Here is a 24,589-nt window from a genome sequence, read left to right as displayed (position 1 = left end):
GTGCGTCTTCTCGTCGTGTCCAGGAGCTCCGCCGCCGTCCACTTCATCGAGCTAGCCAAGCCCCGTGTGCTCGTGCGGCCCGAGTCCACCGCATCGACCTCGCCCGAGTCCGCCGTCGCCGGAGATCCCCTTCAACGCCGTCGCCGCCTCAGTTCGTCCCCGACCCCGTCGGTGGCCTCTACGGGTGCGCTGTGAGCCTAGCTACCCCTCCTACCCTCCCTCTCTCATTCCCGAGCCGTGTAGCCACCGCATGAAGACCACCCGCACGCACCGCCGCGGATCTCGTCGCCGACGTGCTCCCGGCCATCCTCCGGCCACTCCACGGTGTCCATCATGCTCACCACGTCACGTAGCACCTAACCAGCTACTCCCCGCACCTCACCGACCCCTCTAGCGTCAAGTTCGTCTTCGGCCGAACTCCGGTGGCTGCCAAAGTCGTCGCCGGCGCCAACTCCGGCCACCCCGACCCCAACGGACTCCACCAAGAGTTGCGGCTCCTCCTCAGCTCCACTTCGATGGCCTCCGCGACTCATTTGGTTGCCGGAACGGCCAAAACCACTTCCGCCGCCGCGTCGGGCTCACCGGCGGCTAAACACCGGTGCAGCCGACCTGGGTTTGACCACGGGTGGGCCCTGGTTGACTCTCATGAGTCAATGATAGGTGGGGCCCAGCCCTGTTAACTAATTAGGATTAGTTAAATTAATTTTAGTTTAGCTAATCACACTGACACGCGGGACCCACTGTCAGGTTTGACCCGGACCGTGTCCCGTTGACCTGCTGATGTCACACTGACGTCAGGCTGACGCAGTAATTGATTTTCTGGATTTAATCTAATATAAGAAATTCCAGAATATAGTTTAAACTTCAAAAATTCATAACTTTTAATCTGTAACTCCAAATCAGACAAGTTATATATGAAAAATGATCAGAAAAATTCAATCTATCCATCTGTACTATTTTCATGCATGATTAAACAAGTTAACTTGATGTTTAATGCAGAACAAGGTAAAACACTTTAAAGGGGCCATGTATGAGTTTGAAATTTGAATCTTTGGTTCAAATTGGTTCAAATCCTTCTGGTCTTAGTTGCATTAGCCCAACACACTCATATTGCCATGTTTCATGCATGCATCATATTGTCGCACATTGTTTGGTGATGGTTGTGTATCGGTGTTCTTTGCGGCAGGTTCTGCCTCCGAGGAGTACCGTGATTACCCTAACGAAGAACCGTATCAGTGCATCGAACCATCAGGCAAGCAACCAACTATTTGATCATATCGATACAATCCCATGTTCTCGCTCCTGCTCTCTTTTACTGCATTAAGACAACGTGTTCCAAACTGCTGTGTGCTACGGTAGTTGAACCCACTTCCTCTGCATGACCTGTCATTGCCACAGTAACTAGATGAAACCCACTAGCATGTGTAGGAGTTGTTTGAGCCATATCTATGAGTTGTTCCTACCTTGCTATGCCTGCTATGCTTAGAGTCGTGTCAGGTCTGGTTCATCTGGGTGATGGACTAGAGTGAAAGGATTATGTCGGTAATGAGAGTGGTGTGGTGAACACGATTTGGTAAAGGTATCGATGAGAGGCCATGTAGGAGTACATGGTGGGTTGTTTCATTGAAGCCGACCTTAAGCACTGAGATCTGTATGTGTGATTTAAGATTCAGCTACTACCATGGATTGGGCCCGAAACCAATGGACCCTCTCGACTTCTTATTCACCCTAGTTCTCTGTCCAGGAGTTGCAAGTAGTTTCTGGTGTTTGTAGCCTACTGGAGGCCATGGACAGCGCTGACCGTAGGGGTGGGCTGTGATGCGGTAGGTACGTGGCAGGGTGTACCGAATACCCGTTAGGTATCTCGGGAACCCTGTTCACATCGTTTGGGGCTGTGAGCGAAACCTCGGCCGGATCTCCTCATGGATGGAACCCGAATAGGCGATAAACCTGGACTAGAGACTTAGGTGATTAGGTAGGTCGTGGCCGACACCCATGTTGGGCTTCTGCTTGATGGTTGCCGAGTACATGTCGTGTAAACGACGGTAAGTGGTGAGAGCGTGTATGAAGAAGTACACCCCTACAGGGTTATCATGATCTATTCGAATAGCCGCGTCCGCGGTAAAGGACTACTTGGTTGCCTATACAGTTCATAGACAAGTAAATGGAAACTACTAAAAGCCTCAAGATAAGTGTGAGTGTCGAGGATGGCTCTTCCGTAGGAAGACGGAGGTGGATCCTCGGTAGTGTATTGAAGTGGTGAGTAGTGGACTCGTGTGCGCAAAACCATTTAAAGTTGGAGTCTCGTAGGATAGCCTAGCCAAGAGTCAAAGCTGGCTTGCTGCAATAACTCCACCAACCTTCTTGATAATGTGCATGTATGTAGGATCTGATGTAAGTCTTGCTGAGTACCTTTGTACTCATGTTGCTATAATTTACAGTTTTACAGAAGACGCTGCAACCCTTTCTGATGGGTTCTTCGTAGACGTTGACATCAATGAGTAGGCTAAGGCCAGGTGGTGATCCTGAGCTTGTGAAGGGCCACGTAGTATAGCTAGGCTTTCCAAGCCTCTTTTATTTTACTAGTTGTCTGTACTCAGACAAGTTACTTCCGCTGCTGGTTTGTATGACTGTATGACTTGAATGTTGGGTCATGTGACCCGTACCTATGTGTATGTTATGTATGTCTCTCTGAGCCTTAAATAAAGTACTTGTGTCGTAGAGTCATGTTGTGATGCCATGTTGTATTTGCACATATCGAGCATATTGTGTGTATGTGATTGAAATGCTTGGTATGTGTGGGATCTGACTATCTAGTTGTTTATCTTTAGTAGCCTCTCTTACCGGGAAATGTCTCCTAGTGTTTCCACTGAGCCATGGTAGCTTGCTACTGCTCCGGGGCACTTAGGCTGGCCGGCGTGTGTCCTTCCTCGTTCCTGTGTCTGTCCCTTCGGGGAAATGTCACGCATTGAGTACCGGAGTCCTGTTAGCCCGCTACAGCCCGGTTTACCGGAGTCCTGCTAGCCCAGAGCTACAGACCGGACCCACTTGTTGATGACCGACACGTTCGAGGCTGGGTCATGGATGCATGTCCCTGTAAGTCTGTGCCACTATGGGTTTACGACTAGTCATGTCAGCCCGGGCTCCTTATCATATGGATGCTAGGGACACCATCATATACGTGAGCCAAAAGGCGCAAACGGTCCCGGGCAAAGGTAAGGCGACACCCGTGGGGATACCGTGCGTGAGGCCGCAAAGTGATATGAGGTGTTACAGGCTAGATCGATGTGACATCGAGTCGGGGTCCTGACAGCGTTGGTATCAGAGCCGGACTGCCTGTAGGTTCTCCAAGCCAAACTGGTCGATGTTGAGTCTAGAAATTCTTTAGTTATATGTAGGGGAATTGTTTGTGTGTTGGAACGTAAGGCTCTTTTTACTCCTTTATCTTATGACATTCTGATCTGAATCAGTCTATTCTTCCACTGGGGGTTAAGGAATTAGGATCTTTTCTCTCCATCAGGTTCACGTGTTACTAATCAGTAGTACCTTATAGGTTTGATGGATACAAGCCTAGTTCAGTTCTACTACCACATTATGTTGCTAGGATGGACTCAGAACTTGATATGATGTTGTTGAGTGTGTATGAAATCCTTTGTCAAATGTCTCGAAATCCTTTTTGAGCATTTACAGCTGTTATGCTGCCGAAATTTTGCTAGAAATTCTAATGCCTTTGCATTATGGTTGTGCTTTCAGATGGCCACTTGCGACCTCAATCAAGTGGTTCGCCTGACTCGATGCCTGGATGTACCCGTCCATACCGCCATGTTGGTCAGGGTAATGACTGAGGCTGGATACCGTTGGTATCCTGAGTACACGGTCGAAGAGCAATTTCGAGACTTTAATCAAAGCCAGTATCTCTGCACTGTCAGGATATTTCCATCTTATCCTGGATCCACCGAGCCCCTTGACTGCTCCTATGGACTCGGGGTTACTATTGAGATGGCTGTGCAGGACGCCGCCTACTCTATGATGACCATCATGCGAGTCAGGTCTGGCCTATTTCGGGACTCTGATTTCCGGTATATGCCAGGATCACTTCCGGGAGCACAAGGGTATCTCCAGGCTATCTATGCTGACCCCACTCAGGAGGATTCACGGACTCGCACCACTGCTGAGATGCTCGAGGATAAGGACCGTGAAAATCGGGCCTTGAGGCTAGAGCTTTTCAATAACCGTGCTGACCATTGGGCCACATTGACTCGGTTTGCACCGGCGGTGCAAGCTGGATACTCGGATATGCGCGATCTCTATCCTGTGAGATCTGCTCTGCCAGACGTGATGGGTTGGCGTGATGTAGGAGGCATCACCCCACCCCGCGGTCCCCGCAGGCCACCGTCTGTTGCTCCAAGACCTCATCCTAGCCCCTATGGTCCACAAGCTCTGCGAGATCGTCTGTTCCCGGATGATCATGTTGAGCTTCCAGGCTATGGAGGTGACTTCTACGAGGACTACTACGGATCGGTCTGAGTTAGTGATAGTATCACTAGTTCGTACTAGCTGTGACGTCTATCGTCCTGCGTGACTCGTGGGATATGACCTAGTTTGTACCGTTTCCGGAGGTGTAGAAAAATAATGTATAGGAGCTTGGGATGCCTCCGATGTGATGTAATCTTCCTTTCACCATAATAGTACCTTGTTTGGTCTTGTACTAAACCTTGTATGGTGTGTATGAAGATGGAATAAAGAAGCAGTTTCTGTATCTACCATGTCATACGGATGATCATCTTGCATTCCGAGTTATTCCTTACATTCTGTATCCTATGTCGGAATCTTATCATTCTGACTAAATCATTGATTTGTTTACCTAGGATGGTCAACACGCGCAATAACCTCGCTCCTCAAGAGCCGGCCGAAGGCAGTGAAGTCAGGAATGCAAATCTGCCTCATCCTCCTTCCCTAGCCGAGGTTATGCTGGAAGCCGAGAGAAACAAGCGGGAGACCAACCGTTTGTTGGAGCGTATTGAACAGAACACAGCACGCCATCAGAGAAATAACTTGGTGTCACTCAATGATTTCATCAAGTTACATCCACCCACGTTCCACCACTCCGTCGAGCCTCTCGACGCTGATGACTGGCTTCGCAGTATTTCTCACAAACTGCGTTCCGCGCTAGTAGCTGAGGTTGACAAGGTCACCTTTGCTGCATATCATCTTGAAGGCCCCGCCAGTCTATGGTGGGAGAATTATGGAGCTATGCGCCCAGCGGGCCATGTCACTACTTGGGCTGAATTCAGCGAGGCTTTCCGTGAACATCACATTCCGGAGGGTCTCATGGACCGTAAACGTGAGGAATTTTGCAGTTTCACTCAAGGCCGACTCTCTGTGGATGCTTACAGCAGGGAGTTTGGTAACCTCGCACGATATGCAACTGAGGAAGTTTCTACTGATGCCAAGAAGCAAGCAAGGTTCCGTAAGGGACTTAGTCCTGAGCTTCGCCGCGACCTCCGTCTGCATGAGTGCACATCTTTTCAGAAGCTTGTTAACAAGGCCATCAGTGCTGAGACTGGTCAGACCGATTATGACGCAACACGCAAGCATGGCCGTGACGTGGGTTCCTCATCCGGTGCTGGTCCTCAGAAGCGCCGTGTGTGGGTGCCCAACACTGCCCTGCCACCCAGGTTCACACCGAGGCCATCCTTCCAGGCGCCTCACCCCGTTCAACAGTCTGCACCAGCCAAGCCCTATGGTGGTCCAACCAACAATGCTCCTCCACGTACCAGTTCCGTGACTTGCTTTAAGTGTGGGGAATCTGGCCACTATATGCGCGAGTGTCCCCAGACCAACCCCAACCAATCTGCTAAAGTTGTTGGCCGTGGCAAGCCGACAGGGAAAGTGTTCTACGCCAAGCCGGCCACCGCTGCACGTGGCCATGTCAACTGTATCTCTGCCGAAGAAGCTCAAGAGGATCCCAACGTCGTTCTCGGTACGCTCCTTGTTAATTGCCACCCGGCATCTGTTCTTTTCGATACAGGAGCATCTCATTCGTTTATATCCGAGAGCTATGCTCGTCTGCATAACACCACATTCTGTGAGATGCCCACCTCTATGGTAATTCAAACTCCGGGATCCAAATGGCAAACCTCTAGGGTAAGTCATGGAAATGAAATCCAAGTCGACAGACTTGTTTTCCTTGCATCTTTGATAGCCCTTAAATCTTCAGATATTAATATCATCTTGGGTATGGACTGGATGTCAGCCCATCATGCCAACATTGATTGCTTCTCTAGGACTGTTCAACTCACCCATCCTTCGGGGAAGATAGTCAATGTCTTGACCCGAATAGCCAAGCGACAGTTATATTCTCTTAACGTCAGCCCTTTGCCAAACCTTGAGGACGTTCCGGTAGTCCGTGACTTCCCGGATGTCTTCCCAGAGGAATTGCCAGGTGTTCCACCTGACAGGGATGTTGAGTTCGTAATAGACCTCATTCCAGGAACCGTCCCTATTGCTAGAAGACCCTATAAGATGGCACCACTAGAACTAGCCGAGCTTAAGAAATAACTCGATGAGTCCTAGAAAAAGGGTTTCATCCGACCTAGTTCATCTCCGTGGGCTTGCCCCGTCCTCTTCGTCAAGAAGAATGATGGTACGGACCGGATGGTTGTAGATTATCGACCTGTCAATTTGGTCACAATCAAGAACAAATATCCGCTCCCCAGGATCAACGACCTGTATGATCAGCTCGCTGGATCCTCAGTCTTCTCCAAAATGGATTTGAGGTTGGGCTACCATCAAATCAAAATCAGGAACGGGGACATTCCTAAAACGGCCTTTGTTACTCGTTATGGCCAATACGAGTACACCGTCATGTCCTTCGGTTTAACCAACGCTCCAGCCACCTTTTCTCGGTTAATGAACTCAATCTTCATGGAGTATTTGGATAAATTCATCGTGGTTTACCTCGATGATATACTCATCTACTCCAAGAACGAGGAAGAACATGCCGAACATCTAAGGCTAGTGTTGAAGAAACTTCGAGAGCATCGTCTTTATGCCAAATTCTCTAAATGTGAATTTTGGTTGTCAGAAGTGACCTATCTGGGTCATGTAATATCTGGTAAAGGTATTGCTGTTAACCCTGAGCGAGTTCAAGCCGTCCTTAATTGGACTCCACCTGAATCGGTCAAGCAAGTTCAGAGTTTTCTAGGCTTAGCGAGCTATTGCCGTCGCTTTGTCGAGAACTTCTCCAAAGTTGCTAAACCTCTAACCGAACTCCTCAAGAAAGATAAAAGGTTCGAATGGACTCCACAATGTGAGCACAGCTTTCAAGAACTGAAAAGATGCCTGACTTCTGCTCCCGTACTGGTACCGCCAGACTTCTCCAAGGACTTTGTTATCTACTACGACGCCTCACGACAAGGACTAGGTTGCATTCTCATGCAAGATCGACACGTAATTGCTTACGCTTCACGGCAATTGCACCCACATGAGGAGAATTATCCTACTCATGATCTAGAGCTTGCAGCCGTAGTCTATGCACTTAAAACCTGGCGACATTACCTTCTTGGTAATCGTTGCGAAATATTCACTGATCACCAAAGTCTGAAGTACATCTTCACCCAACCGGATTTGAATCTCAGGCAAAGACGTCGGGTTGAGTTGATCCCAGATTTCGACTTAGGAATAACTTACACCCCAGGGAAAGCCAACGTCATGGCTGATGCGCTAAGTCGTAAATCTTATTGTAACAACCTGATGTTACAACAAAGTCAACCGCTTCTCCATGAGGAATTTCAGAAGCTTAACCTTCACATTGTTCCTCAAGGTTTTCTTTCCACCTTGGTGGCGAAACCTACCCTTACGGATCAGATCATCAAAGCATAGAAGGTAGATTCGGGAATTTCCCGCATCAAGAGAAACATCAAGAAAGGAGTTGCGAATTTTTTCTCCATTGATGATCAAGGGTTCGTATACTTCGGGAATCGACTAGTGGTTCCCAAGGTGCGAAACCTGAGACGATTGATCCTTAAGGAAGCTCATGAATCTCCTCTCACCATTCATCCCGGTAGTACCAAGATGTATCAGGACCTACGCCAGAGGTTCTGGTGGACTAAGATGAAGAGAGAAATTGCTCAGTATATTGCTAATTGCGACGTCTGTCGTCGTGTAAAAGCAGAGCATCAACGGCCTGCTGGCACCCTTCAACCCCTAGCTATTCCTGAATGGAAATGGGATAAAATTGGTATGGATTTCATTACCGGTTTTCCCAGGACCAAGAGAGGGAATAATGCTATCTTCGTCGTTGTCGATCGTCTTTCCAAGGTAGCCCATTTCTTACCTGTTCGTGAGAGTATAACTGCTAGTCAATTGGCAGACTTATACATCTCCCGAATAGTGTCTCTCCATGGTGTTCCTTTGGAAATTAACTCGGATCGAGGAAGTCTTTTCACCTCTCGATTTTGGGAAAGTTTCCAAAATGCTATGGGAACCCGCCTTTCCTTTAGCACCGCTTTTCACCCTCAATCGAGTGGTCAAGTAGAACGCGTCAACCAGATTCTAGAAGACATGCTTCGAGCCTCTGTTATCTCATTCGGAATGGATTGGGAGAAGTGCCTTCCATTTGCCGAATTCGCTTACAACAACAGCTATCAATCTAGCTTGGGTAAAGCCCCTTTTGAAGTTCTCTATGGACGACGGTGTCGAACACCCCTTAACTGGTCAGAAACCGGGGAAAGACAATTCTTTGGCCCGGATATGATTCAGGAAGCAGAAGAGCAAGTTCGCATCGTTCGTGAAAAGTTGAAAACAGCCCAATCCCGTCAGAAGAGTCAATATGACCGAAAACATAAGGCTATGACTTTCGAGGTTGACGAGAAGGCTTACCTTCGGGTTACTCCTCTAAAGGGAACCCATCGCTTCGGTATCAAGGGCAAATTAGCTCCTCGTTACATTGGACCTTTTCGCATTCTCGCTAAACGAGGAGAAGTTGCCTACCAGTTGGAACTACCTCCGCATCTCTCCAGAGTCCACGATGTCTTCCACGTTTCTCAACTCAGGCGTTGCTTTTCGGATCCTATCCGCGGAGTGGACCACGAAATGCTTGATCTCCAAGATAATCTCACGTATCGAGAGTACCCCATTCGTATCCTCGATCAGGCCGAGCGTACCACTCGACGTCATAATATCAAGTTTCTCAAAGTTCAATGGTCGCACCATTCTGAGGATGAAGCAACTTGGGAAAGGGAGGATCGTCTTCGACTCGAGTATCCCGCCCTCTTCCCGGAGGAACCCAAATCTCGGGACGAGATTCTTTTGAGTGGTGGTGAGTTGTCACACCCTAGCTAGTTCATGCATTAGAGTGTTGCATCATGTTTATTCTTTCATCAGAAACCTGAAATGGGGATGACAGAACCCCCAGCCCCCTCTGAAACCAACTAGGGTTTACTAAAAACTTCTTCAATGAACCTGAAATGCCCTTCTAAAATGCCCATCATTTTTGTCTTGGTTCAGAACCCCTGCCAAAAGTGATGCACATTTTCCTAGGTCATCTTAGGGTCTTTGAATTAAATCATAGATATTTGAATTTGGGCATTTAAAATTATATAAAATATTCAGATGCTCAAATATCTCCAAACTAAAATGTTTCATGTTGGAAATAATCCAACTATGGACCAGGAGTAGTTTGGTGATTTTAGGAGTTGCCTAAGTATTTTTAATAATTCAACAAAGTTGCAAAAGTATTAAAAAACAGAAAACAGGAGAAACAGGAAAACTTACCTGGCGCCCAGCACCCGGCCCACCTGCCGGCCCAGCCCAGCGCCGCGCCAGCGAGCTGCTTGTCGGCCAGGCAGGCAGGCAGGTGCTCGACGGCGAGCACCGCATGGGTGCCACGCACCTGCTCGCCGCCTCGCCGCTCCACTCGCCCGGCTAACGTCATGGATCACTCCCCCTCTCTCCCCCGAACCCCCCAGACACCCCCTCTCCTCTCCAGCTCCTCCCCCTCGCGCCCCCCAGCCATGGCCGATGCCACCGCCGCCGTGCCTACGTCGTAGCCGCCCTCCCCGCCGCCCGTGCGTCTTCTCGTCGTGTCCAGGAGCTCCGCCACCGTCCACTTCATCGAGCTAGCCGAGCCCCGTGTGCTCGTGCGGCCCGAGTCCACCTCACCGACATCGCCCGAGTCCACCGTCGCCGGAGATCCCCTTCAACGCCGTCGCCGCCTCAGCTCGTCCCCGACCCCGTCGGTGGCCTCTACGGGTGTGTTGTGAGCCTAGCTACCCCTCCTACCCTCCATCTCTTGTTCCCGAGCCGTGTAGCCACCGCACGAAGACCACCCGCACGCACCGCCGCGGATCTCGTCGCCGACGTGCTCCCGGCCATCCTCCGGCCACTCCACGGTGTCCATCATGCTCACCACGTCACGTAGCACCTAACCAGCTACTCCCCGCACCTCACCGACCCCTCTAGCGTCAAGTTCGTCTTCGGCCGAACTCCGGTGGCCGCCAAAGTCGTCGCCGGCACCAACTCCGGCCACCCCGACCCCAACGGACTCCACCAAGAGCTGCGGCTCCTCCTCAGCTCCACTCCGATGGCCTCCGCGACTCATTTGGTTGCCGGAACGGCCAAAACCACTTCCGCCGCCGCGTCGGGCTCGCCGGCGGCTAAACGCCGGTGCAGCCGACCTAGGTTTGACCACGGGTGGGCCCTGGTTGACTCTCCTGAGTCAATGACAGGTGGGGCCCAGCCCTGTTAACTAATTAGGATTAGTTAAATTAATTTTAGTTTAGCTAATCACACTGACACGCGGGACCCACTGTCAGGTTTGACCCGGACCGTGTCCCGTTGACCTGCTGATGTCACACTGACGTCAGGCTGACGCAGTAATTGATTTTCTGGATTTAATCTAATATAGGAAATTCCAAAATATAGTTTAAACTTCAAAAATTCATAACTTTTAATCTGTAACTCCAAATCAGACAAGTTATATATGAAAAATGATCAGAAAAATTCAATCTATCCATCTGTACTATTTTCATGCATGATTAAACAAGTTAACTTGATGTTTAATGCAGAACAAGGTAAAACACTTTAAAGGGGCCATGTATGAGTTTGAAATTTGAATCTTTGGTTCAAATTGGTTCAAACCCTTCTGGTCTTAGTTGCATTAGCCCAACACACTCATATTGCCATGTTTCATGCATGCATCATATTGTCGCACATTTTTTGGTGATGGTTGTGTATCGGTGTTCTTTGCGGCAGGATCTGCCTCCGAGGAGTACCGTGATTACCCTAACGAAGAACCGTATCAGTGCATCGAACCATCAGGCAAGCAACCAACTATTTGATCATATCGATACAATCCCATGTTCTCGCTCCTGCTCTCTTTTACTGCATTAAGACAACGTGTTTCAAACTGCTGTGTGCTACGGTAGTTGAACCCACTTCCTCTGCATGACCTGTCATTGCCACAGTAACTAGATGAAACCCACTAGCATGTGTAGGAGTTGTTTGAGCCATATGTATGTGTTGTTCCTACCTTGCTATGCCTGCTATGCTGTCACACCCTAGCTAGTCATGCATCAGAGTGTGTGCATCATGTTTAAAATTCCATTTAATTTGAAATGGGGATTTGTGAAACCCTCAGAATCATTTTGAAAATGACCCAAATAAAAATTTCTCCAAAAGGGTCCAAGAAAATGCTCATGTTGCTCTTTGAAAATATTGGACAGAGATAATAATCAAACCAATATTTTTAAGAGCTCATAGGTATTTATTTTGGGCATTTGGAATTAATGCATAAATATTTGCTTTGGAAATATATTAATTATATATATTAATATATGTCCAAATATTATGCCATTTATAAAGGAGCTCTGAAATAATATATCTAGCCCCTGCAAAAATTGGCATAAGTTAAATAAATGATTTAATATATTATTTAAATCAAAACAAATGTCAGAAATTAGAAAACAGAAAAAAATAAAAGGGAGAAGCTTACCTGGGCTCCTCCCTGTGCAGCCCAGCCAGCTGGCCGGCCCAGCCAGCAGCCGGCCCAGCCCACCTCCCTCCTCTGTCGTCTTCGTCCTCGACAGAGGGAGGGGAGTGTGGCCGGCGCGCGCGCGCGCCACCGCACCACGCCACCTCTCTCCCTGCTTGCCTGCCCTCCCCTCCTCGCTCGATGCCCCGGACGACGCCACGCCTCCTCCCCTGCTCTCTCTCACTCTCCCTCGGCTCTTCCCTCCTCTCCCTCGCTCTCTCTCTCACACGGCCGAACACCACCGTCGCCGCCGTTCGCCATAGCAGCCGTCTCCGGCCACCCCTCGCTCCCCCGACTAGCTCAGAAGCTCCGCCACAACCCCCTCTTCCTCCCCACCGCTCCACGGGCCTCCGGAAGCCCTGCATCGCCGCCACGTCGCCGTTCCCCTCTTCGGGCTCCGACCATCATCCCCGTCGAATTCGCCGTCTCCAGCGCGTCTCCGAGCCCGCTTCGACGCCCACCGCAACCGCGGTGAGCCCCCGAGTCGTTTCCCCCTTCTCCCCTGGTCTCTTTCGACCTCTAGGCCTTAGCCCCACCTTGGCCGAGAGCTCCACGCCGCCGGCGATGTCGCCGTCGTGGCCACGGTCACCGTAGCGCCCAACCGAGCACACTATCGTGCTCCACGCCTCACTAGGAGCACGCAGCACGCACCCACGCCTCCCCAAACACCCTGCAACGCCGACTCCGACCGCACCCGAACTCCGGCCGCCGCTCACGAGCTCGCCGTGGACGGTACCGGCCACCTCAGGCTCGGCCACCACCACCGTTCGACGCGCGGGAGCAAGAGCTCTCCAACGAGCCCAAGAACGGCCTCGCCCGTGCCCTGTAGCGCGATCCCGCATCGCGCCGCCGTCTCGGGCCTCGCCGGCATCACGTCGCCAGTGGGGTTGACCCACTTTGACCACGGCAGGAACCCCCTGAGTCCCTGACAGGTGGGCCCAGCCCTGTAGCTAATTAGGATTAGCGCTAACCACTGTTAGTTAACCCCCTGACACTAACCAGTGGGCCCCAGCGCCACTAATCCCTAATTAAGATTAATTTAAACCTGTTAAACCCCCCCCCCCTGTCACTGACGTGTGGCCCCCACACGTCAGGTTTGACCCCAGCCAGCCGCAGTTGACTACTGACGTCATGCTGACGTCATGCTGGCGCAATAATTATAATTTCTGGATTTAATTTAAATCAGGAAATTCCAGAATATTATTTAAACTTCAAAAATTCATAACTTTTATTCTGTAACTCCAAATTGGACAAATTATATATGAAAAATGATCAGAAAAATCCAATCTATCCATCTGTACTATTTTCATGCATGATCAAACAAGTTAAATTGATGTTTCAAGAAGAACAAGGAAAAGCACTTTAAGAGGCCATGTTTGAGTTTGAAATTTGAATCTTTGATTCAAATTTGTTCAAACCCTTCTGGTTTTAGTTGCATTAGCCCAACACACTCATATTGCCATGTTTCATGCATGCATCATATTGTTGCACATTGTTTGGTGATGCTTGTGTATCGATGTCCTTGCGACAGGTTCTGCCCCCGAGGAGTACCGTGATTACCCTAACGAAGAACCGTATCAGTGCATCGAACCATCAGGCAAGCAACCAACCATTTGATCATATCGATACAATCCCATGTTCTCGCTCCTGCTCTCTTTTACTGCATTAAGACAACGCGTTTCAAACTGCTGTGTGCTACGGTAGTTGAACCCATTTCCTCTGCATGACCTGTCATTGCCACAGTAACTAGATGAAACCCACTAGCATGTGTAGGAGTTGATTGAGCCATATGTATGTGTTGTTCCTACCTTGCTATGCCTGCTATGCTTAGAGTCATGTCAGGTCTGGTTCATCTGGGTGATGGGCTAGAGTGAAATGATTATGTCGGTAATGGGAGTGGTGTGGTGAACACGATTTGGTAAAGGTATCGATGAGAGGCCATGTAGGAGTACATGGTGGGTTGTTTCATTGAAGCCGACCTTAAGCACTGAGATCTGTATGTGTGATTTAAGAATCAGCTACTACCATGCATTGGGCCCGAAACCAATGGACCCTCTCGGCTTCTTATTCACCCTAGTTCTCCGTCCAGGAGTTGCAACTAGTTTCTGGTGTTTGTAGCCTACTGGAGGTCGTGGACAGCGCTGACCGTAGGGGTGGGCTGTGATGCGGTAGGTACGTGGCCGGGTGTACCGAATACCCGTTAGGTATCTCGGAAACCCTGTTCACATCGTTCGGGGCCGTATGGGAAACCTCGGCCGGACTCCCTGCGGATGGAACCTGAATAGGCGATAAACCTGGACTGGAGGCTTAGGTGATTAGGTAGGTCGTGGCCGACACCCACGTTGGGCTTCCGCTTGAAGGTTGCCGAGTACATGTTGTGTAAGCGACGGTAAGTGGTGAGAGCGTGTATGAAGAAGTACACCCCTGCAGGGTTAACATGATCTATTCGAATAGCCGCGTCCGCGGTAAAGGACTACTTGGTTGCCTATACAGTTCATAGACAAGTAAATGGAAACTACTAAAAGCCTCAAGATAAGTGTGAGTGCCGAGGATGGCTCTTCCGTAGGAAGACGGAGGTGGATCCTCGGTAGTGTATTGAAGTGGTGAGTAGTGGACTCGTGTGCGCAAAACCATTTCAAGTTGGAGTATCGTAGGATAGCCTAGCCAAGAGTCAAAGCTGGCTTGCTGCAATAACTCCACCAACCCTTCTTGATACTATGCATGTATGTAGGATCTGATGTAAGTCTTGATGAGTACCTTTGTACTCATGTTGCTATAATCTACATTTTTACAGAAGACGCTGCAACCCCTTCTGATGGGTTCTATGTAGACGTTGACATCACGAGTAGGCTAAAGACCCAGGTGGTGACCCTGAGCTTGTGAAGGACCACGTAGTATAGCTAGGCTTTCCAAGCCTCTTTTATTTTACTAGTTGTCTGTACTCAGACAAGTTACTTCCGCTGCTGGTTTGTATGACTGTATGACTTGTATGTTGGGTCGTGAGACCCGTACCTTGGTGTATGTTATGTATGGCTCCCTGAGCCTTAAATAAAGTACTTGTGTCGTAGAGTCATGTTGTGATGCTTCGTTGTATTGCACATATCGAGCATATTGTGTGTATGATTGAAATGCTTGGTATGTGTGGGATCTGACTATCTAGTTGTTTATCTTTAGTAGCCTCTCTTACCGGGAAATGTCTCCTAGTGTTACCGCTGAGCCATGGTAGCTTGCTACTGCTCTGGAACACTTAGGCTGGCCGGCATGTGTCCTTCTTCGTTCCTGTGTCTGTCCCTTCGGGGAAATGTCACGCTTTGAGTACCGGAGTCCTGTTAGCCCGCTACAGCCCGGTTTACCGGAGTCCTGCTAGCCCAGTGCTACAGCCCGGACCCACTTGCTAATGACCAACACGTTCGAAGCTGGGTCATGGATGCCTGTCCCTGTAAGTCTGTGCCACTTTGGGTTTACGACTAGTCATGTCAGCCCGGGCTCTTTATCATATGGATGCTAGCGACACTATCATATACGTGAGCCAAAAGGCGCAAACGGTCCCGGGCAAAGGTAAGGCGACACCCGTGGGAACACCGTGCGTGAGGCCGCAAAGTGATATGAAGTGTTACCGGCTAGATCGATGTGACATCGAGTCGGGGTCCTGACAGCGTTGGCATCAGAGCCGGACTGCCTGTAGGTTCTTCAAGCCAAACTGGTCGATGTTGAGTCTAGAAATTCTTTAGTTATATGTAGGGGAATTGTTTGTGGGTTGGAACGTAAGGCTCTTTTTACTTCTCTATCTTATGACATTCTGATCTGAGTCAGTCCATTCTTCTACCGGGGGTTAAGGAATTAGGATCTGTTCTCTCTATCAGGATCACGTGTTACTAATCAGTAGTACCTTATAAGTTTGATGGATAAAAGCCTAGTTCAGTTCTACTACCACATTATGTTGTTAGAATGGTTTCAGAACTTTGATATGATGATGTTAAGTGTGTACGAAATCCTTTGTCAAATGTCTCAAAATCCTTTTTGAGCATTTACAGCTGTTATGCTGCCGAAATTTTGCTAGAAATTCTAATGCCTTTGCATTATGATTGTGCTTTCAGATGGCCACTCGCGACCTCAATCAAGTGGTTCGCCTGACTCGATGCCTAGATGTACCCGGCCATACTGCCAAGTTGGTCAGGGTAATGACTGAGGCTGGATACCGCTGGTATCCTGAGTACACGGTCGAAGAGCAATTCCGAGACTTTAATCAAAGCCAGTATCTCTGCAGTGTCAGGATATTTCCATCTTATCCTGGATCCACCGAGCCTCTTCACTGCTCCTATGGACTCGGGGTTACTATTGAGATTGCTGTGCAGGACGCCGCCTACTCTATGACGACCATTATGCGAGTCAGATCTGGTTTATTTCGGGACTCTGATTTCCGGTATATGCCAGGATCACTTCCGGGAGCACAAGGGTATCTCCAAGCTATCTATGCTGACCCCACTCAGGAGGATTCACGGACTCGCACCACTGCTGAGATGCTCGAGGATAAGGACCGTGAAAATCGGGCCTTGAGGTTAGAGCTCTTCGATACCCGTGCTGACCACTGGGCCACTTTGACTCGGTTCGCACCGGCGGTGCAAGCTGGATATTCAGATATGCACGATCTCTATCCTGTGAGATCTGCTCTGCCAGACGTGATGGTTTGGCGTGATGTAGGAGGCATCACCCCACCTCGCGGTCCCCGCAGGCCACCGTCTGTTGGTCCAAGACCTCATCCTAGCCCCTATGGTCCACAAGCTCCACGAGATCGTCTGTTTCCGGATGATCATGTTGAGCTTCCAGGCTATGGAGGCGACTTCTACGAGGACTACTACGGATCGGTCTGAGTTAGCGATAGTATCACTAGTTCGCACTAGCTGTGTCGTCTATCGTCCCGCGTGACTCGTGGGATATGACCTAGCTTGTACTCTTCCGGAGGTGTAGAAAAATAATGTATAGGAGCTTGGAGTGCCTCCGATGAGATGTAATCCTCTTTCACCGTAATAGTACTTGTTTGGTCTTGTACTAAACCCTGTATGGTGTGTATGACGATGGAATAAAGGAGCAGTTTCTGTATTTACCATGTCATACGGATGATCATCTTGCATTCCGAATTATTCCTTACATTTTATGTCCTATGTCGGAATTTTATCATCCTGACTAAATCATTGTCTTGTTTACCTAGGATGGTCAACACGCGCACTAACCCTGCTCCTCAAGAGCAGGCCGAAGGCAGTGAGGGCAGGAATGAAAATCTGCCTCATCCTCCTTCACTAGCCGAGGTTATGATGGAAGCTGAGAGAAACAAGCGGGAGACCAACCGTTTGTTGGAGCGTATTGAACAGAATACAGCACACCATCAGAGGGCTAACGTGGTGTCACTCAGTGATTTTATCAAATTGCATCCACCCACGTTCCACCACTCCGTCGAGCCTCTCGACGCTGATGACTGGCTTCGCAGCATCGCTCACAAACTGCGTTCCGCACTGGTAGCGGAGGCTGACAAGGTCACCTTTGCTGCATATCATCTTGAAGGCCCCGCCAGTCTATGGTGGGAGAATTATGGAGCTATGCGCCCAGCGGGCCATGTCACTACCTGGGCTGAATTCAGCGAGGCTTTCCGTGAACATCACATTCCGGAGGGTCTCATGGACCGTAAACGTGAAGAATTTTGCAGTTTCACCCAAGGCCGACTTTCTGTGGATGCCTATAGCAGGGAGTTTGGTAATCTCGCCCGATATGCAACTGAGGAAGTGTCTACTGACGCCAAGAAGCAAGCAAGGTTCCGTAAGGGCCTTAGTCCTGAGCTTCGCCGTGACCTCCGTCTGCATGAGTGCACATCTTTTCAGAAACTTGTCAACAAAGCCATCAGTGCTGAAACTGGTCAGACTGACTATGACGCAACACGCAAGCATGGCCGTGATATGGGTTCCTCATCCGGTGCTGGTCCTCAGAAGCGCCGCGTGTGGGTGCCCAACACCGCCCTGCCACCCAGGTTCACACCGAGGCCATCTTTCCAGGCGCCTCGCCCTGTTCAACAGTCTGCACCGGCCAAGCCCTATGGGGGTCCAACCAACAATGCTCCTCCACGTACCAGTTCCGTGACTTGTTTCAAGTGTGGGGAATCTGGTCACTATATGCGTGAGTGTCCCCAGACCAACCCCAACCAGTCTGCTAAAGCTGTTGGCCGTGGCAAGCCGACAGGGAAAATATTCCACGCTAAACCGGTCACCGCTTCACGTGGCCATGTTAACTGTATCTCTGCCGAAGAAGCTCAAGAGGATCCCAACGTCGTTCTCGGTATGCTTCTTGTTAATTGCCACCCGGCATCTGTTCTTTTCGATACAGGAGCCTCTCATTCTTTTATATCTGAAAACTATGCTCGCTTGCATAACGTCGCATTCGGTGATATGCCAACCTCTATGGTAATTCAAACTCCGGGATCCAAATGGCAAACTTCTAGAGTAAGCCATGGAAATGAAATCCAAGTCGACAGACTTGTTTTTCTCGCATCTTTGATAGCCCTTAAATCTTCAGATATTAATATCATTTTGGGTATGGACTGGATGTCAGCTCATCAAGCCAAAATTGATTGCTTCTCTAGGACTTTTCAACTCACCCATCCTTCAGGGAAGATAGTCAATGTCTTGACCCGAATAGCCAAGCGACAATTATATTCTCTTAACGCCAGCCCTTTGCCAGACCTTGAGGACGTGCCGGTAGTCTGTGACTTCCCGGATGTCTTCCCAGAGGAATTGCCAGGTGTTCCACCTGACAGGGATGTTGAGTTCGTAATAGATCTCATTCCAGGAACCGTTCCGATTGCTAGAAGACCCTATAACATGGCACCCCTAGAACTAGCCGAGCTTAAGAAACAACTCGATGAGTCCTTGAAAAAGGGTTTCATCCGACCTAGCTCATCTCCGTGGGCTTGCCCCGTCCTCTTCGTCAAGAAGAAGGATGGTACGGACCGGATGGTTGTAGATTACCGACCTGTCAATTTGGTCATAATCAAGAACAAATATCCACTTCCCAGGATCAACGACATGTATGATCAGCTCGCTGGATCCTCAGTCTTCTCCAAGATGGATTTGAGGTTGGGCTACCATCAAATCAAAATCAGAAACGGGGACATCCCTAAAACGGCCTTTGTTACTCGTTATGGCCAATACGAGTACACCGTCATGTCCTTCGGTTTAACCAACGCTCCAGCCACCTTTTCTCAGTTAATGAACTCAATCTTCATGGAGTATTTGGATAAATTCGTCGTAGTTTATCTCGATGATATACTCATCTACTCCAAGAACGAGGAAGAACATGCCGAACATTTAAGGCTAGTGTTGAAGAAACTTCGAGAGCATCGCCTTTATGCCAAATTTTCTAAATGTGAATTCTGGTTGCCAGAAGTGACCTATCTGGGTCATGTAATATCTGGTAAAGGTATTGCTGTTAACCCCGAGCGAGTTCAAGCCGTCCTTAATTGGACTCCACCTGAATCGGTCAAGCAAGTTCGGAGTTTTCTGGGCTTAGCGAGCTATTGCCGTCGCTTTGTCGAGAACTTCTCCAAAGTTGCTAAACCTCTAACCGAACTCCTCAAGAAAGATAAGAAGTTCGAGTGGACTCCACAATGTGAGCACAGCTTTCAGGAACTGAAAAGACGCCTGACCTCTGCTCCCGTACTGGTACCGCCAGACTTCTCCAAGGACTTTGTTATCTACTGCGACGCCTCGCGACAAGGACTAGGTTGCATTCTCATGCAAGATCGACACGTAATTGCTTACGCTTCACGGCAATTGCACCCACATGAGGAGAATTATCCTACTCATGATCTAGAGCTTGCAGCTGTAGTCTATGCACTTAAAACCTGGCGACATTACCTCCTCGGTAATCGTTGCGAAATATTCACTGATCACCAAAGTCTGAAGTATATTTTCACCCAACCGGATCTGAATCTCAGGCAAAGACGTTGGGTTGAGTTGATCACAGACTTCGATTTAGGGATAACCTACACCCCAGGGAAAGCCAACGTCATGGCTGATGCGCTAAGTCGTAAATCTTATTGTAACAACCTGATGTTACAACAAAGTCAACCGCTTCTCCATGAGGAATTTCGGAAGCTTAACCTTCACATTGTTCCTCAAGGTTTTCTTTCCACCTTGGTGGCAAAACCTACCCTTACGGATCAGATTATCAAAGCACAGAAGGTAGATCCGGGAATCTCCCGCATCAAGAGAAACATTCAGAAAGGAATTGCGAATTGCTTCTCCATTAATGATCAAGGGGTCGTATACTTCGGGAATCGACTAGTGGTTCCCAAAGTGCGGAACCTGAGGCGTTTGATCCTTAAGGAAGCTCATGAATCTCCTCTCACTATTCATCCCGGTAGTACTAAGATGTATCAGGACCTACGCCAGAGGTTCTGGTGGACTAGGATGAAAAGAGAAATTGCTCAGTATATTGCTAATTGCGACGTTTGTCGTCGTGTAAAAGCAGAACATCAACGGCCTGCTGGCACCCTTCAACCCTTAGCTATTCCTGAATGGAAATGGGATAAAATTGGTATGGATTTCATTACCGGTTTTCCCAGGACCAAGAGAGGGAATAATGCTATTTTCTCGTGGTCGATCGTCTTTCCAAAGTAGCCCATTTCTTACCTGTTCGTGAGAGCATAACTGCTAGTCAGCTGGCAGACTTATACATCTCCCGAATAGTGTCCCTCCATGGTGTTCCTTTGGAAATTAACTCGGATTGAGGAAGTCTTTTCACCTCTCGATTTTGGGAAAGTTTCCAAAATGCTATGGGAACTCGTCTCTCCTTTAGCACCGCTTTCCACCCTCAGTCGAGTGGTCAAGTGGAACGCGTCAACCAAATTCTAGAAGACATGCTTCGAGCCTCTGTTATCTCATTCGGAATGGACTGGGAGAAGTGCCTTCCATTTGCCGAATTCGCTTACAACAACAGCTATCAATCTAGCTTGGGTAAAGCCCCTTTTGAAGTTCTCTATGGACGACGGTGTCGAACACCCCTTAACTGGTCAGAGACCGGGGAAAGACAATTCTTTGGCCCGGATATGATTCAGGAAGCAGAAGAACAAGTTCGCATCGTTCGTGAAAAGTTGAAAACAGCCCAATCCCGTCAAAAGAGTCAATATGACCGAAAGCATAAGGCTACGACTTTCGAGGTTGACGAGAAGGCTTATCTTCGGGTCACCCCTCTGAAGGGAACCCATCGTTTCGGTATCAAAGGCAAATTGGCTCCTCGTTACATTGGACCTTTTCGCATTCTCGCCAAACGAGGAGAAGTTGCCTACCAGTTGGAACTACCTCCGCATCTCTCCAGAGTCCACGATGTCTTCCACGTTTCTCAACTCAGGCGTTGCTTCTCGGATCCTATCCGTGAAGTGGACCACGAAACGCTTGATCTCCAAGATAATCTTACATATCGAGAGTACCCCGTCCGTATCCTCGATCAGGCCGAACGTATCACCCGACGTCAGAACATCAAGTTCCTCAAAGTACAATGGTCGCACCATTCTGAGGAACCGTATCAGTGCATCGAACCATCAGGCAAGCAACCAACTATTTGATCATATCGATACAATCCCATGTTCTCGCTCCTGCTCTCTTTTACTGCATTAAGACAACGTGTTTCAAACTGCTGTGTGCTACGGTAGTTGAACCCACTTCCTCTGCATGACCTGTCATTGCCACAGTAACTAGATGAAACCCACTAGCATGTGTAGGAGTTGTTTGAGCCATATGTATGTGTTGTTCCTACCTTGCTATGCCTGCTATGCTGTCACACCCTAGCTAGTCATGCATCAGAGTGTGTGCATCATGTTTAAAATTCCATTTAATTTGAAATGGGGATTTGTGAAACCCTCAGAATCATTTTGAAAATGACCCAAATAAAAATTTCTCCAAAAGGGTCCAAGAAAATGCTCATGTTGCTCTCTGAAAATATTGGACAGAGATAATAATCAAACCAATATTTTTAAGAGCTCATAGGTATTTATTTTGGGCATTTGGAATTAATGCATAAATATTTGCTTTGGAAATATATTAATTATATATATTAATATATGTCCAAATATTATGCCATTTATAAAGGAGCTCTGAAATAATATATCTAGCCCCTGCAAAAATTGGCATAAGTTAAATAAATGATTTAATATATTATTTAAATCAAAACAAATGTCAGAAATTAGAAAACAGAAAAAAATAAAAGGGAGAAGCTTACCTGGGCTCCTCCCTGTGCAGCCCAGCCAGCTGGCCGGCCCAGCCAGCAGCCGGCCCAGCCCACCTCCCTCCTCTGTCGTCTTCGTCCTCGACAGAGGGAGGGGAGTGTGGCCGGCGCGCGCGCGCGCCACCGCGCCACGCCACCTCTCTCCCTGCTTGCCTGCCCTCCCCTCCTCGCTCGATGCCCCGGACGACGCCACGCCTCCTCCCCTGCTCTCTCTCACTCTCCCTCGGCTCATCCCTCCTCTCCCTCGCTCTCTCTCTCACACGGCCGAACACCACCGTCGCCGCCGTTCGCCATAGCAGCCGTCTCCGGCCACCCCTCGCTCCCCCGACTAGCTCAGAAGCTCCGCCACAACCCCCTCTTCCTCCCCACCGCTCCACGGGCCTCCGGAAGCCCTGCATCGCCGCCACGTCGCCGTTCCCCTCTTCGGGCTCCAACCATCATCGCCGTCGAATTCGCCGTCTCCAGCGCGTCTCCGAGCCCGCTTCGACGCCCACCGCAACCGCGGTGAGCCCCCGAGTCGTTTCCCCCTTCTCCCCTGGTCTCTTTCGACCTCTAGGCCTTAGCCCCACCTTGGCCGAGAGCTCCACGCCGCCGGCGATGTCGCCGTCGTGGCCACGGTCACCGTAGCGCCCAACCGAGCACACTATCGTGCTCCACGCCTCACTAGGAGCACGCAGCACGCACCCACGCCTCCCCAAACACCCTGCAACGCCGACTCCGACCGCACCCGAACTCCGGCCGCCGCTCACGAGCTCGCCGTGGACGGTACCGGCCACCTCAGGCTCGGCCACCACCACCGTTCGACGCGCGGGAGCAAGAGCTCTCCAACGAGCCCAAGAACGGCCTCGCCCGTGCCCTGTAGCGCGATCCCGCATCGCGCCGCCGTCTCGGGCCTCGCCGGCGTCACGTCGCCGGTGGGGTTGACCCACTTTGACCACGGCAGGAACCCCCTGAGTCCCTGACAGGTGGGCCCAGCCCTGTAGCTAATTAGGATTAGCGCTAACCACTGTTAGTTAACCCCCTGACACTGACCAGTGGGCCCCAGCGCCACTAATCCCTAATTAAGATTAATTTAAACCTGTTAAACCCCCCCCCCCTGTCACTGACGTGTGGCCCCCACACGTCAGGTTTGACCCCAGCCAGCCGCAGTTGACTACTGACGTCATGCTGACGTCATGCTGGCGCAATAATTATAATTTCTGGATTTAATTTAAATCAGGAAATTCCAAAATATTATTTAAACTTCAAAAATTCATAACTTTTATTCTGTAACTCCAAATTGGACAAATTATATATGAAAAATGATCAGAAAAATCCAATCTATCCATCTGTACTATTTTCATGCATGATCAAACAAGTTAAATTGATGTTTCAAGCAGAACAAGGAAAAGCACTTTAAGAGGCCATGTTTGAGTTTGAAATTTGAATCTATGATTCAAATTTGTTCAAACCCTTCTGGTTTTAGTTGCATTAGCCCAACACACTCATATTGCTATGTTTTCATGCATGCATCATATTGTTGCACATTGTTTGGTGATGGTTGTGTATCGGTGTCCTTTGCGACAGGTTCTGCCTCCGAGGAGTACCGTGATTACCCTAACGAAGAACCGTATCAGTGCATCGAACCATCAGGCAAGCAACCAACCATTTGATCATATCGATACAATCCCATGTTCTCGCTCCTGCTCTCTTTTACTGCATTAAGACAACGCGTTTCAAACTGCTGTGTGCTACGGTAGTTGAACCCATTTCCTCTGCATGACCTGTCATTGCCACAGTAACTAGATGAAATCCACTAGCATGTGTAGGAGTTGATTGAGCCATATGTATGTGTTGTTCCTACCTTGCTATGCCTGCTATGCTTAGAGTCGTGTCAGGTCTGGTTCATCTGGGTGATGGCTAGAGTGAAATGATTATGTCGGTAATGAGAGTGGTGTGGTGAACACGATTTGGCAAAGGTATCGATGAGAGGCCATGTAGGAGTACATGGTGGGTTGTTTCATTGAAGCCGACCTTAAGCACTGAGATCTGTATGTGTGATTTAAGATACAGCTACTACCATGCATTGGGCCCTGAAATATGACCCCGCTCGACTTCTTATTCACCCTAGCTCTCTGTCCAGGAGTTGCAAGTAGTTTCTGGTGTTTGTAGTCTACTGGAGGCCGTGGACAGCGCTGACCGTAGGGGTGGGCTGTGATGCGGTAGGTACGTGGCCGGGTGTACCGAATACCCGTTAGGTATCTCGGGAACCTTGTTCACATCGTTCGGGGCCGTATGGGAAACCTC

Source organism: Triticum aestivum, chromosome 6B (assembly GCF_018294505.1).
Source record: "Triticum aestivum cultivar Chinese Spring chromosome 6B, IWGSC CS RefSeq v2.1, whole genome shotgun sequence".
Classification (NCBI taxonomy): Eukaryota; Viridiplantae; Streptophyta; class Magnoliopsida; order Poales; family Poaceae; genus Triticum; species Triticum aestivum.
This window is presented reverse-complemented; position numbering follows the sequence as displayed.